The 12834-nt window shown below is 44.6% G+C and overlaps 1 protein-coding gene across 2 annotated transcripts in view; it reads left to right on the top strand.

The window, feature by feature from the left end:
- ZNF772 (zinc finger protein 772) overlaps positions 1 to 6155 on the top strand; it is a 13677-nt gene extending 7522 nt beyond the window's left edge. For both annotated transcript variants that reach the window (XM_010998791.3, XM_010998792.3), the window contains one exon: positions 1 to 6155. This exon is cut by the window's left edge and continues 3600 nt beyond it. The gene's annotated coding sequence lies outside the window, so the exon portion shown is untranslated.
- The last annotated feature ends 6679 nt before the right edge of the window (positions 6156 to 12834 follow it).

Below are 12834 nucleotides of genomic sequence, written 5' to 3'. Positions count from 1 at the left end.
TCCTGATACTGGTAATGTCTATATTTCTCTTTTTTTCTTGATCAGAAGTTAATCAGTTTTATTGATCTTCATAAAGCACTTGATTTCACTGATTCTTCCCTTTTTTTTTTTTCTTTTTGACTTTTACCATTGCCTTTTGCTTTTATTGTATTTCATTTCTCTTCTGCTACTTGTTAACATAGAAGCTGAGATCCTTCATTTGATACCTTTGGGTCTTTTTCCGCTAATGTAGGTGCTAAATACTAAAAATCACCCTGTAGGAACTGTTAGTTGCCTCCCACAACACTTGGTATGTTGTATTTTCATTTTAATTAGATTTGAAACCTTTTCCAGTTTCCTTTTAAATTTCTCCTTTGACACGTGGTTCTTTTTAGAAGTGTGGTATTTCAAATACTTGGTATTTTCCTTATCTTTTCTGTAATTGATTTCTAATTTAATTCATTGCAGTCAGAGTATATACTTTATGCCTTGAAGTATTTACATTTATTGATGTTCGCATTATGGCCCAGAATATGGTCTGTCCTGTGTTTCATGTTAACTCAAAATAAATGTATATTGTTTTCTTGTTTGGTGGAGAGTCCTCAGATGTCAGCTTAGGTGAGATGGCTGATAATGTCTACGTTTCCTGTGTCCTTACTGATGTGGGGGCAATGTTCTACCAGTTACTTGAAGAGGCTTGTTGACGTCTCTGTATAAGTGGATTTGCCTGTTTCTCTCGTTCTGTCAGGTTTTGCTTCATGTATTTTGAAGTCTTTTTATTTGGTGAATAAACATTTCCTTCTGTTATGTCCAATTAATGAGTAGAGCTCTTTATCATTAAGAAGTGATCCTCTTTATAGTAATACTCTTTACTCTGAAATTTACATTGTCTGATGCTGTTAACATAGTGTCATTTTGTGTGGACACTCAGTTTTGCCTTTCTGGGTACTGAAAACATTTGCATTTCTATAGATACTCCTGATTTTTTTTCCTGTTACATGTTTAAGTTCCTTGGACACACTATGGTCTTTTGGGATCTTGATTCCAAACATTTCTAGGTGGACTCATTGGAGTATTTATTTGAAAGCTGACTTCCCTCCCCCTCCTGAGACAGTCATTCTGTGTTCTCTAGTTGTGCTTTGTGAGGCTTCCCATGGACACTGGTTGGAACAGATGCTGTTCCACCCTCTGCAGTAGCCTTGGAAATTGCTTCATCTAACCCTCTCGGGTGTTTCTCACCTCTGGTCATTTCCTTCCTGAGGGTGCAGATGGGCGCCCAGCTGGATGCTTGAGGATGACCCTCTTCAAGTCTCCGACATTTTCTCTCAGCTGTGCTGTGCTCTGTTGGACTGCAGCCACCTGAGTAGGCCCAGATTCTAAGTTTCTGTGTCAGCTCAGGGCGACTTTTGGGGTCTGGCTGGACTTGCCATTCTTGTGCTGGAGCCTGGAAGTTTCTCACAGTAACCTGGGGTGGTCACGTGGCTCACAGCACTTCTTTGCTCTCTCATAGGTCACTATTATTTGCTTGATGTCCCATGTATTAAGAATCAGTTTCATATATTTTCTTAATTATTTTAAAGAAAATCTATGAATCATCCCAAAGCAGATACCTTGAATAAGTTAGTAAAATTGGTAATACCTCCAACAACATCAGGAAAAAAAAAAGAGAGAAATCACATATCACAAATACGAGCAAGGAGAGAATGTATCGCGCGAATACCTTCGAAACATAATGGATAATTATTTTAAACAACTCTTTCACAGTAAGTGGAAATGCAGAGGACAAAAACCCATTGAAAGATACTAACTAGCCAGCCTCCCTCAAGGAGAAATAGATCATCTGAAAAATCCTTTGTCCATTAAAGACATAAAATGAGTATTTCCAGATTACTTGTAGCGGTAAACTATGTATAAATGTAAGAACCCCTCTCACTAAAACTCAAGGCCAAGATGGCTTCACTGATGAATCCTACCAAATATTTAATGAAGAAATAGCTAAGACTATCAAACTTCCCCAAAATAAGTAATAACATAAGGGGTACTTTCCAACCAATTTTTAGAAGCCAATATTAACCCTAAGAGCACAACTAGGTAATGAGATTAAAAAGAAAATTATAGACTAATATGTGAGCATAGGTGCAAAAAACTCCTTCACAAAATTTTAGGGAATTAAGTCTAAGTATGTATATAAAATTAGTGTATTTTCCATTGTTAAGCCAACTCTACATTCCTAAGAGTTGATTGAATCTAGTGAGACTCACTGGGACTGTAAGGTTGGCTTAACAATTGGGAATGTGTTAATTTAATCCGTATTATCCAGAACATGCGGTGCAATGAATGCGTCTGCTCTTTCTCCTCAGTCCCTGGCACAGAGCTATCAACATGCCAGGACTCCTGAGTGCAAGCAGGCTTTCTTGTGCTAACGAGGTGACTCCTGGGAAGCCCCTAGGAAGTTTCAGGATGGGAGTTAGTTGCCCGGAAGACCAACCACATGATTAGAAATTTGAAGCTGAGCCCGCCAGACCTGTAGGGGGTGGAGAGGGGCTAGAGATTGAGTTCAGTCCTGTGGCCGTGATCTAATTAGTTGTGTCTGTGCAGTGAGATTCTGATCAAAACTCTGGACACCACGTTTTGGTGGAGCTTCCTGGTTGGCGAACATATGGATGTGCGGGAGAGTGATATGCCTTTGACTCCCCTGGGCGGGGTCATGGGAACTTCACCCCTGGGACCCTCCCACACCTTGCCCTGTGCGCTCTTTCCATTTGGCTGTGCCTGAGTTATATTCTTTGTAACAAAACTGGAATCATAGGCATAGACAGCACTTTTAGTGAATTCTATGAGTCATTCTAGCAAATTATCCAACCTGAGGAGATTGTGGGAACCCCTGCAGTCATAGCCAGCTGGTCAGAAATACAGTTGGCCCCTGTGACTTGAAGCTGATGCCTGAAGTGAGGGCTTTCTTGTGGAGGACTGAACGGCTAAAGATGTGGACACCGATGCAAACTCTGGGAGTTGGTGTTCAGAGAGCTGATGTCAGAACCAGCTTCCCTAACCTGACGTATGGCAGCATTAGAAACCTAAAGCTAACATCGCACTTAGTAGTGAAAGTTTGAGTGCTTTCCCCCTAATATCAGGAATAAGCAGGAACGTCCACTCTCACAGCCTGTGTGTAATACTACACTGAAGGCCTGTGCTAGTGACGTAAGAAAATTAAACAAATGGTGCACAAATTGTAAAGAAAGAACCAGAATGGTCATTATTCACAGGTTATGTGCTTATCTATTTAGAAAATCCTTAATTATCTATTAAAAAACCTAAGAGATCTAATAGATTAGTCAAGGCCCCAGGATAAAAGGTCAGTATAGTTAAAATGCTTGGAAATTGGGAAACTGTACCCCTTACTACAACACCAAAATGTGAAATATTTAGGACTATATTTAACAAAATACATTCAAAAACTATATAGCAAATCTACAAAACATTACTGAGACCACATTTCTGAATCTAAGGACTTAATACTTCAATTTATTCTCCCCTAATTCTGTAGATTCACACAACTAACAAATTCCCACTGATTTTGGTAGAAACTGACAAAATGATTTGAAAATTTATTTGAAAATTCAAAAGACCTAAAATACCCAAAATAAATTTTGGGAAGAAAAACAAATTTGAAAGGTTTTACCTGACTTTCAGAATGCTATAGAGCTATACTAACAGAAGTAAACTATTGGTGAAAGGGTTGCCCCAGCAAGAATACAGAGGCCAGAAACAGGCCCACACATATGTTGTCAGTTTATTTTCAGTATAATTGCCAGGGTATTTCAAGACTGAAAGGATAATGCTTCAACAAAATACTCTTAAGATTACAACATCCGTATGAAAAATAAAGTAATAAAAACCTCAACATATCTCAAGTCATTTACTACCTTGAAATGGATTATAATCTTCAATGTCTGAAATGTAAAATATAAAATAACTCATAGGTCATTGGATGAGGGGTACTCATTGAACATGGGTTAGACAGACTTCTTACATATTATTTATTTTGCTTTTCAATTTTAAGGGTAATGAGTTTTATAGGCATCAATATTAAGAGGATTTTTTTTCTTCCAGTTTTATTGAGATACAGTTAGCATACAGCACTGTATAAGTTTAAGGTGAACAGCATAATGATTTGACTTACATACATCATGAAATGATTATCACAATAAGTTTAATGAACACTCATTACCACATACAGATACATTAAACAAAAAAATTTTTTTCCTTGTGATGAGAACTCAGGATTTGCTCTCTTAACAGCTTTCATATATAACATACAGCAGTGTTAATTACATTTATCATGTTGTATATTACATCCCTAGTACTTATCAAGACAGAAAAATCAAAACCCAAATAAAATAAAATGGTAAAATTGGGCTTTATCAAAATCAAAAACCTTTGCTATTAAAAAAGACACATTTAAGAAAGTTAAAAATGGAAGCCATAGCCCAGTGAAAAATATTTGCAAAATATATCTGATAAATAACTGGTGTCTGGAAATTTTAAATAATCTTTAAAACAATGAGAAAACCCAATTTTTAAAAAAGACAAAAATTCTGCCCTTTTATTTGAAAAATTAAATTTTTTCTTTGAAAATTATACATACTGATAAGATGACTATATCTGGTATTATATATTTGAATATATTATTCAGAAAGAAATTCAGAGATAAAGATACTGAAATTCTAAGACATTGTTCAGAAAAACAGAAATTCAACATTCAGTTCATGGAAGTTCCGTAACTAACAACAGGAAAAGTGGCTGCTTGAAAGATGTCTGAGAATTTTACAGAATAGATGAAGACATGAATCCTCTGATTTAGGATACATTGGAGGGAGAATAAATTTTTTAAAAATTACACCTAGGAAGTCAAGTAGAAATGAAATAGCAGAGTATAAAATAGAGAAAGTCTGAAAAGTGGCCAGAAAAGAAATACATTGTTTACAAAAGGACAGCAGTTAGATTGGCAGCATTAAAAAAAGCCAGAATGTGGCAGTATGTTCAAAAGGCTGGGAGAATTAGGGGGAAAAAAAAAAAAAAGACAAGTTTTAATACATATTTCACCAAAGAAAATATGTAAATAAGAAGCATGTAAAAATATGCTCAACACCATTCATCACTAGGGAAACAAATTTAAACCACAATGAGACACAAGTCTGTGCTCATTTGAATGGTCAACCCGAAAATGCCAAGTCAGTGATGTGAAACAGAACTCCCATGCCTTACTGGTGGGATGCAAAATGTTAAAACCCACTTTAGAAAACTGGTAATTTCTGTAAGTATGCATGCACTTAGCATGTGATGCAGCCGTCTAATTTGTAGGTTTATCCCCAAGAGGGTTAAAAATGTGTGTCCACAGAAATGCTTGTACTTCTAATGTTCACAGCAACAGCAGCTTTATTGATAACAGCAATAGCTGGGAACAAAGTAACAATTCTGCAAATGCCCGTGCATGAGTGAGTTGGTTGCTTGCTAGGGCTGTCGGGGTGAGATACCACAGACTGGTGCCCGAACAACAGAGCTGTTTTTCTCATCGTTCTGGAGGCCGGCAGTCCAAGGTGAGGAGGCTGGAGGGTTGGTTCCCCTGAGGCCTCTCTCCTTGGGTTGCCAGTGGCCGCCCTCTGGCTGTCTCCTCGCGTGGTGTCGCCCGGTGCACACGTGCCCCTAGTGTCTGTGTGTGTCCTAATCCTTTTTTGCAAGGCACCCATCAGATTGGATTAGTGCCTGTCCTAATGGCCTCATTTTAACTTAATTACCTCTTTAAAGACCCCATCTCCGAATACACACGTTCTAAGAAACTGGGGTGGGCTTCAGCATACCCAGATGTGGGGCACGCAGCTCAACCCTGCAATGAGAAAACAGCCTGTTGGAGTTGCTGTCTGGGCATTTTACAGTACGACAGACCGAGAGTCTGGACATTTAGATCAGAACCTGAGTGTAGGATTCCCACCACGAAGTTCCCAGTTTGCTTTTCCTGGAGCACCTTTTAAAATAACCACTCAAGAAAATCAGTGACCGCTGCCCCAACCACCTCAGAAGTAAGAGGTGTGTGCTCCCCGGCTCAGAGGAGTGCACTTCCGTCTACTCACTGTGCCCCGTCCTGGGATGTGTCATTAATAAACCTTGTGACTGTACTGTCTTTGTGTGTGTATTGAAACCGCACCTTCAATCAAAATGGCCCAGGGACTTCCACTTCCAAAGTGGGAGCTCGGATGCTGAGGGCGCTACCTGCTGACCCCGCGTGGGTGGCTTGTGCCTCCTGGTTCAGCGGGTTTTAATCTGCGTATTTTTGACACACCAGCTCCGAGATTTCCAACCTAATGTCACCTTTTATTTACTGTCTGCTTCTTTCCTTATGCCTTTCATCCAAAGTCCGTCTTCCCACTCTCACTGAGAACACTAAGTCCTGGGGAGACCTGACACGACCGAGTGACATTTCCATTTGAAGCGCCACTCACAGTTCATGGCATCCCCCACGATTCTCAGCAGAGCTCAGAAGGGTTTGCATTCCTCTCCATCCCCGGAAGCAAAGCTCTCACACCAGGGCGCGCTACCCCAGCTCACCTGTCCCGTGACTCCAAGATTGCACCCTTCCCTCACTCATGACTCTGGCTGCATTTCTGTCACAGCAGCAGAATCACTTCACTGCTCACATCTGACTTCCCATATGTTTGCCACGCTTGGTGCTGAGCGCCTGCCCTCCCCTAGGGCAGGACCCCTGTCTCTGTCATCCTTGTCCCACCACCCAGAAAACAGTGCTTGCCATGTGGAGCAACCCCCTCTGACTGACCACACAGATGAAGACCAGGCAGAGAAAAGTGGATGAGGACAGAATGGACCCTGTGGGGTCCTTCACTCGGTGGAATGCCCCTCACTCCTTCACACTCCAGGTGTCTTTATGGGCCACTTTGTCCCAAACAGCTCCCAGGTTCGGCACGAATAACCCTCCGCTTTGAGCCGGGAAGTGTTTCCCGGGAGCGGCTTCTCTGGCTTGCGGATCCCAGGGCTCGGATACCTGTACAGCCGCTGCTGCGACCAGATAATCATTCTGACAAGGTAAAAGAGAGTAACGTCCTCAAAAGGCAACCGGCTTTCACAAGGAACAGAGGAAGCACACAATCTGTGCTAAAAACATAACTTTGGAGGAAAAAATGATTTTTTCCCCACTGAGAGCTGTGTGCCCAATAACGATATTGGATAAAACACCGCGAAAAGAGTTCATGCCAAATGTGGCAACACGAAGTAGGTACCTGATCATGGAAGAGGCTCCAAGGAAGGCTCGGAGTGAGGACGTGATTATTTTTAGATCTTTCCGGACAATACTTTTGTTTTAAACCAAAGTTCATGTGGATTATTTCATGCAGCTTTGAAATTAGCCCCAAAGACAATCCCAGAGGAGGGATCTCAAAACGCCCTGACTGGTAAGAGCGTCGTGGGACCAAGACCAGGGCAGTAACAGCGAGCCCCACACACAGCCACACGCATGCATCGCGGTTTACCTGTTCGTGTTCCAGGCCCTTTAGGACGACACTTCACAGATTTTTTTTTTTCCCCTGCAAAAAGCTTTGTTGTTTCCATTTGGTCGAAGGCTCAGGAGGGGCTCCAGGGTGGTCACAGAGCTGCCCGGGGGCCGCAGAGAGGAGCCCTGACACCGGGGCCCCTCCCAGACCGCTGGGCTCCGGAGGCTCGCGGAGGTTCTGAGCCTTCGGGGGAGACACTCCGCAGCGCAGCCCGGGGCCGCCCGCCCGCGGAGGCGGGTCGGGCGGGCTCAGCCCTTGATGCGCGGCACCTGCTCACCGAGGACGCGCGTCTCCGGGAAGTCACGGGGGGGCGGGGTCTGCGCGGGCGGAGCGCAGGGCGTGCGGACCGCGAAGGGCCTGGCTCGGGTCTCCCCGCGCCCCGGGGGCCCCCGTAGCGCCCGGGTGCCCCCACCCCCGCCCCAACCCCCCGCGCGTCCTGGGAGGGGGGCCGCCGCCCGCTGCTCCTCCGTCTTCAGCGCAGCTCGGCGCCCGGGCGCGTCTCCTGCGCCGATTCGAGGGGAAGGCGGCCCCCGCCCCCGCCCCCGCCCCCGCCCCCAGAGCCCCGTCGTCGCGGCGGCAATCGAGGCCCCGAGAGAGAGGCAGGTGCCGGGGCCGGCAGATGCGTGCCGACCTGGCGGTGGACGGCGGCCCCCCCACCCCCACCCCGGGGAGTCGCTCTGACGCTCCTCGGAGCGCACGGTTGGGCGGCGGTAAGGAGCTAAGCCCAGAAGCGGTGTTGCTGGTCCCGGAGGCCGTGATCGCCGAGAGGTTGGGTCCAAAGCTGCGAGCGGAAGAAAGCGGGGAGGGCGTGGGAGGCTGGAGGGGGGCGGCCCTGGCTCTGCTCTGTCCAAACGCCGTGGAAGCGAGAGGCCGCTTTTACAGAGAACTCATAAAATTATGCGGTGAGATTTCTTCTCCGTGTTTGTTTTCCTGAATTTAACAGGAATTTAAGTTAGCCATGTGTTTTACTGTGTTTGTTGTAGTTGCATTAGAATACCAAGAAAAATTCTCGGGTAGACTTCGAAACGCCCGCCTACTCGGGAGTAAAGAACCCAAGAAACACCAGGATAGGACAGAAATAGGACTCCCCCAGGATGGCCACAGAGCTCCGTGATCACCCACCCCGCTGGGTGAAACACGAATCACTCGAACGGTGCCTAACGACCCAGGAACATAGTCCCTTCCCTCTCCAGATCGCTTTGGATCCACTGTCCCTGAAACTGACCCAATGCAGGCTGACCCCCCAGAAAAGCCCCTAACCTCCAGCGGCTCTGTCCCCTGCCCCCTTCCCTCCTCCGACTGCTTCTCCGGTCTTCTTAGCAGGCATTTCCGGGTAAAATTTTCCGCTACCAAGGCGTGGGCTGATCTGTGTCCATCACGTGTCCCTGTGTGTTTGTGTGAGGCTCCAGGTTGCGGCAACATGTGCACAAGGCTCCTGTTCTGACCACCGTCAGTGCATCGTCAGACCTGCAGGACTGGGGCTAGGATGGCGAAGAGGGGGGGTTTTCTCCAAGCCAGGGTGAGACCACCTGGTCACACCTGCATGTGTGTGGTTGTGTGATCCTGTGTGCATCCACACACCAGGCTTCCGGACCTCCCTGTCCCATACCTGCCTCACAGGGGTCCCTGGAGCATTTGTGCATTTGTGTCCTCATACCTGCTGGGGTGGTTCAGCACCTCCCTCCATTTCACACAAGCCTCTGTTGCACATTGTAAATGCCAGCTGTGTGTCTCAGGACTATCACATCTTGTCTTCGTGGACGCAGTATAATGCACGTGTGTGTGTGTGCAGTCTTGCTGGGCGGGGGTGATGCAGAATGCTGCCCTCATCACAGTGTCCCCAGGATGCCTATGCAGGGGCCTCCGGGTTGTGCTGAGGTGTCATTATTGTTACTGGATTTAATGGGTCCTTCCCTTGGGTGCAGAGCCAGTGAACACAGCAAGTACGTCCAGTTAAAGCAGAAGCATTTATTACTTGTGAGAAGTAAGGAGACAGGAAGATAGCTCTCAAAGCACTGGCCCAGGGAAGTTTTAAGCCTGGGGGGCTTGCATATTCAGGAAAGAGCCGGCAGGGACAGGGTGACTCCAGGTTGCCAAGAGCTGCAAGCAGGCAGAGGCTAGGTTGTTGGTCTTACTGGGTTATCGTGTTCACTAGGATGTGCTGTAACCTTTTCACAATATCTGGTATTTGGAACTTTCTGCAATTTAATAACTAGTTCTGGAAACAAAACAAAAAAACACTTTGATTTAAACCCATCTCTTCCCTACTGTTGTCTAGAGAACATTTTCACACACCTGTCCTACCCAGTGTATCTCCAGGAGTGCCACATGGCACAACTGTCCAGCCAGACTAGACCTGAATTCTTCATCTCTTCAGTATCTAGTTTACAGAAAATACAGGGGATGGGTGTAAATTTTGCATCCTGATTGTAATGAGTATGCCTTAAAACACACTTTTAAGAGACAAATTCAGTGTGGCAGGCTGATAGATGTCCCCTAAAGATGTCCATGTCCTCATCCCAAGACATTGTACATGTCACTTTATATAGTAAGAGACTGTGCAAGTGTGATAGCGAGTTTGTGGTGAGATTATGCTAAAATTATGTTTGCCTAGTGATGTACTCACAAGTCTCCTTAAAAAGAGAGGCAGAGGGAGATCCTACTATACAGCAGAAAGCAATCTGATGACTAAAGAAAATGCTACACTGCTGGCCTTTGAAGAGGAAGGAAGTGGTCATGAGCCAACAAATGCAAAGAATGTAGCGCCTGACTTTGCAAAAGGCAAGAACAGGGATTCACCCCCAAAGCCTCCAGAGGGCCCACGGGCCCTGCTAACACCTTGACTATTCCTTTGGAAGAGACTTCTGACGTCCAGAACAGTAAAACAGTTACATGGACATTGCCTTAAACCATCAAGATTGTGTTAACTTGTTATAGCAGCTATAGGAAATTAACACAATGTAGGAACAGTCTTGTTAAATTTTTTTATTTGAAATGTAGTCAGTTTACAATGTGGTGTCAATTCCTGGTGTACAGCATAATGTTTCCTTTATACTTATACATGAATATATTCTTTCTCATTATACGTATTAAGTAGTGAATATAGTTCCCTGTGCTATTATATTGCTGGAAATGGCACTATTCCTTTTTATGGCTGAGTAGTGTTCCATTGTATAACTATATCACAGCTTCTTTATCCAGTCATCTGTCCATGGATGATGGATTTAGGTTGTTTCCGTGTCTTGGCTATTGTAAATGGTGCTGCCGTGAACATTGGGGTGCATGCATCTTTTCAAATTAGAGTTCCCTCCAGATATACAATTTAGTAATATAGTCTTTTTTTTTTTGGATGAGGGGTAATTAGGTTTATTTTTTTTTAATGGAGGTACAGGGGATTGAAACCATGACCTCATGCGTGCTAAGCACTCACTCCAGACACTGAGCTATACCCTCCCCTAGTAACAGAGTCTTAATTACAGGTTTCTCCTAACCCCAGGTAGATCTTTCCTATGAAACTTTTCATAAGCTGAAATGCCATAATGGGGGAGTATCCCCTGCTTTCTGAAAGTTCTAGATAAGCCACTTCAATTATGAAAGAATCTACAGTGTATAGTGTAATGGCTTTTTTCATAAGCGTGACTAAAATTCTTTTCAGATTTCTTTTAATTAGTCTTTCATAAAATCAATGTGGTGTTTAAGGTGAACTTTCAAAAAGCAGGGCATTCCTGTATTTGTGTGATCAAATTATGGAAATTATGAAAAAGTGCTTACATACATCTTTGAAAATGCATTCTGAATGATTCAGGAGTTACATGAGGTGGGGCTAGGCACTCTATGTAAAAATGACCCAGTGATGTGAACCAGGGAATAAAATGAAAGAACATCCAAGAAACAACAATGGTGGAAATTTAGAGATGGGCTCATTGGGCTGCAGACACAGTCCTTTCTGTTTTTGTGTATGTTTGAAAACACCTGTCACAAAAAGGGGGAATAACTTCTAGCATCAATTCTGTAGGTTGAAAGAGGGGATAAAATTACAAATGGCACGAGAAAACTTTTGGCTTCAGACGTGTTAAGCCTGTGCCAGAGCTTTATCAAACCCTGCACTTCAAGTGTATTTTAAGTCAATTATTCTTAGCAAAGCTTTTAAAAACACAATGATGTTCTGGAAAACCCTCAGAATCTATAGAACTCAGGGAAAAGCATCAAAGGAAGATGGCACAATAGGACAGAGCCTGGGGCCAAGTTGCCAGCTTCCAATTAACCTTCTGGTTTGTCTCATGACAGAGATGTGTGACAACTCACACGAACTGCTGCTAACCAGGGAGCCCCACGGACACCCCACACGAGCCTCGGCGTTGTCCAGGTATTTTTTACTATCTGTCACATAGATGAGGAGCACCTCTGCGTTGATCTTAGTTACTCTCTCTAGCTTCTCCGAATGTCAAACTGATATAAAGACCTAAGGTCCCTGCCGTGAGTCATGTCAGTAGCAGAAGCTACCTAGCACGGCCCAAGGCCCCAGATAAGGAAAGACACTCTCATTAGGCCGAATGTTTCCAGGGCTTAGAGGTTCCTGCCTGGGAGCTGGGCAAGTCTGTGCCAAACATTTCTTGGGATTGAACAGAGAATCGGACAACTGAGGGCTGTGGTGTTACAGTCCTTTACAAGTTGCTGACGTAAAAATGCTCAAAACTTGTCCCTTATTTTACTACATTTTACTATCGTCTGTGCTGTTAAGCTTGTTTATGGGTGTCTGTATAATGGAAACAGAACGTAATGGGGTGCTACTGCACACGTCTTCCCAAGTCCACGTTCGGTGACCTTGAAACCATGCCCCTTCAGTCAGCAGAAGCTGGTGACTAGCAGGAACCCCTGAGCTTGCCTTACAGAGCCCCGGGAAAGGGAACAGCTTGCTGAAACCCCTCTGCTTGTGAACTGCCTTCACTGCTTAAGCTCGCTTCTTCCCCCTCTGTAACTGCGTACCCTCCAAGCTTCACATGGCCTAGGGAATAAATCGCAAGACTCCTTGGTGACCCCTGTAGATGACACCCTCATGTGGGGGGTCACTACAGTAATGGGGGCTCAAGTTTGGGTTTTTTTTTTTTAGCAACTTGGGAGTCAGCTCTTGTCCAGTTCGAACCGACAAAGGCTGGTTGGAACCACCAACCCCTAAAACTAAGCCTGCACGGGTGTCTGAGGAACAACCTTTTAACATCAGCCCATCAAAGACTCCACCCTCAGATCATGCCAAGGGCCACCATTTTTGAATGTTAGTAACGAGGACCACACA

Source organism: Camelus dromedarius, chromosome 9 (assembly GCF_036321535.1).
Source record: "Camelus dromedarius isolate mCamDro1 chromosome 9, mCamDro1.pat, whole genome shotgun sequence".
NCBI classification, from domain to species: domain Eukaryota; kingdom Metazoa; phylum Chordata; class Mammalia; order Artiodactyla; family Camelidae; genus Camelus; species Camelus dromedarius.
The sequence above is the reverse complement of the archived record's forward strand: the minus strand, read 5'-3'. Positions and strand labels throughout refer to the sequence as shown.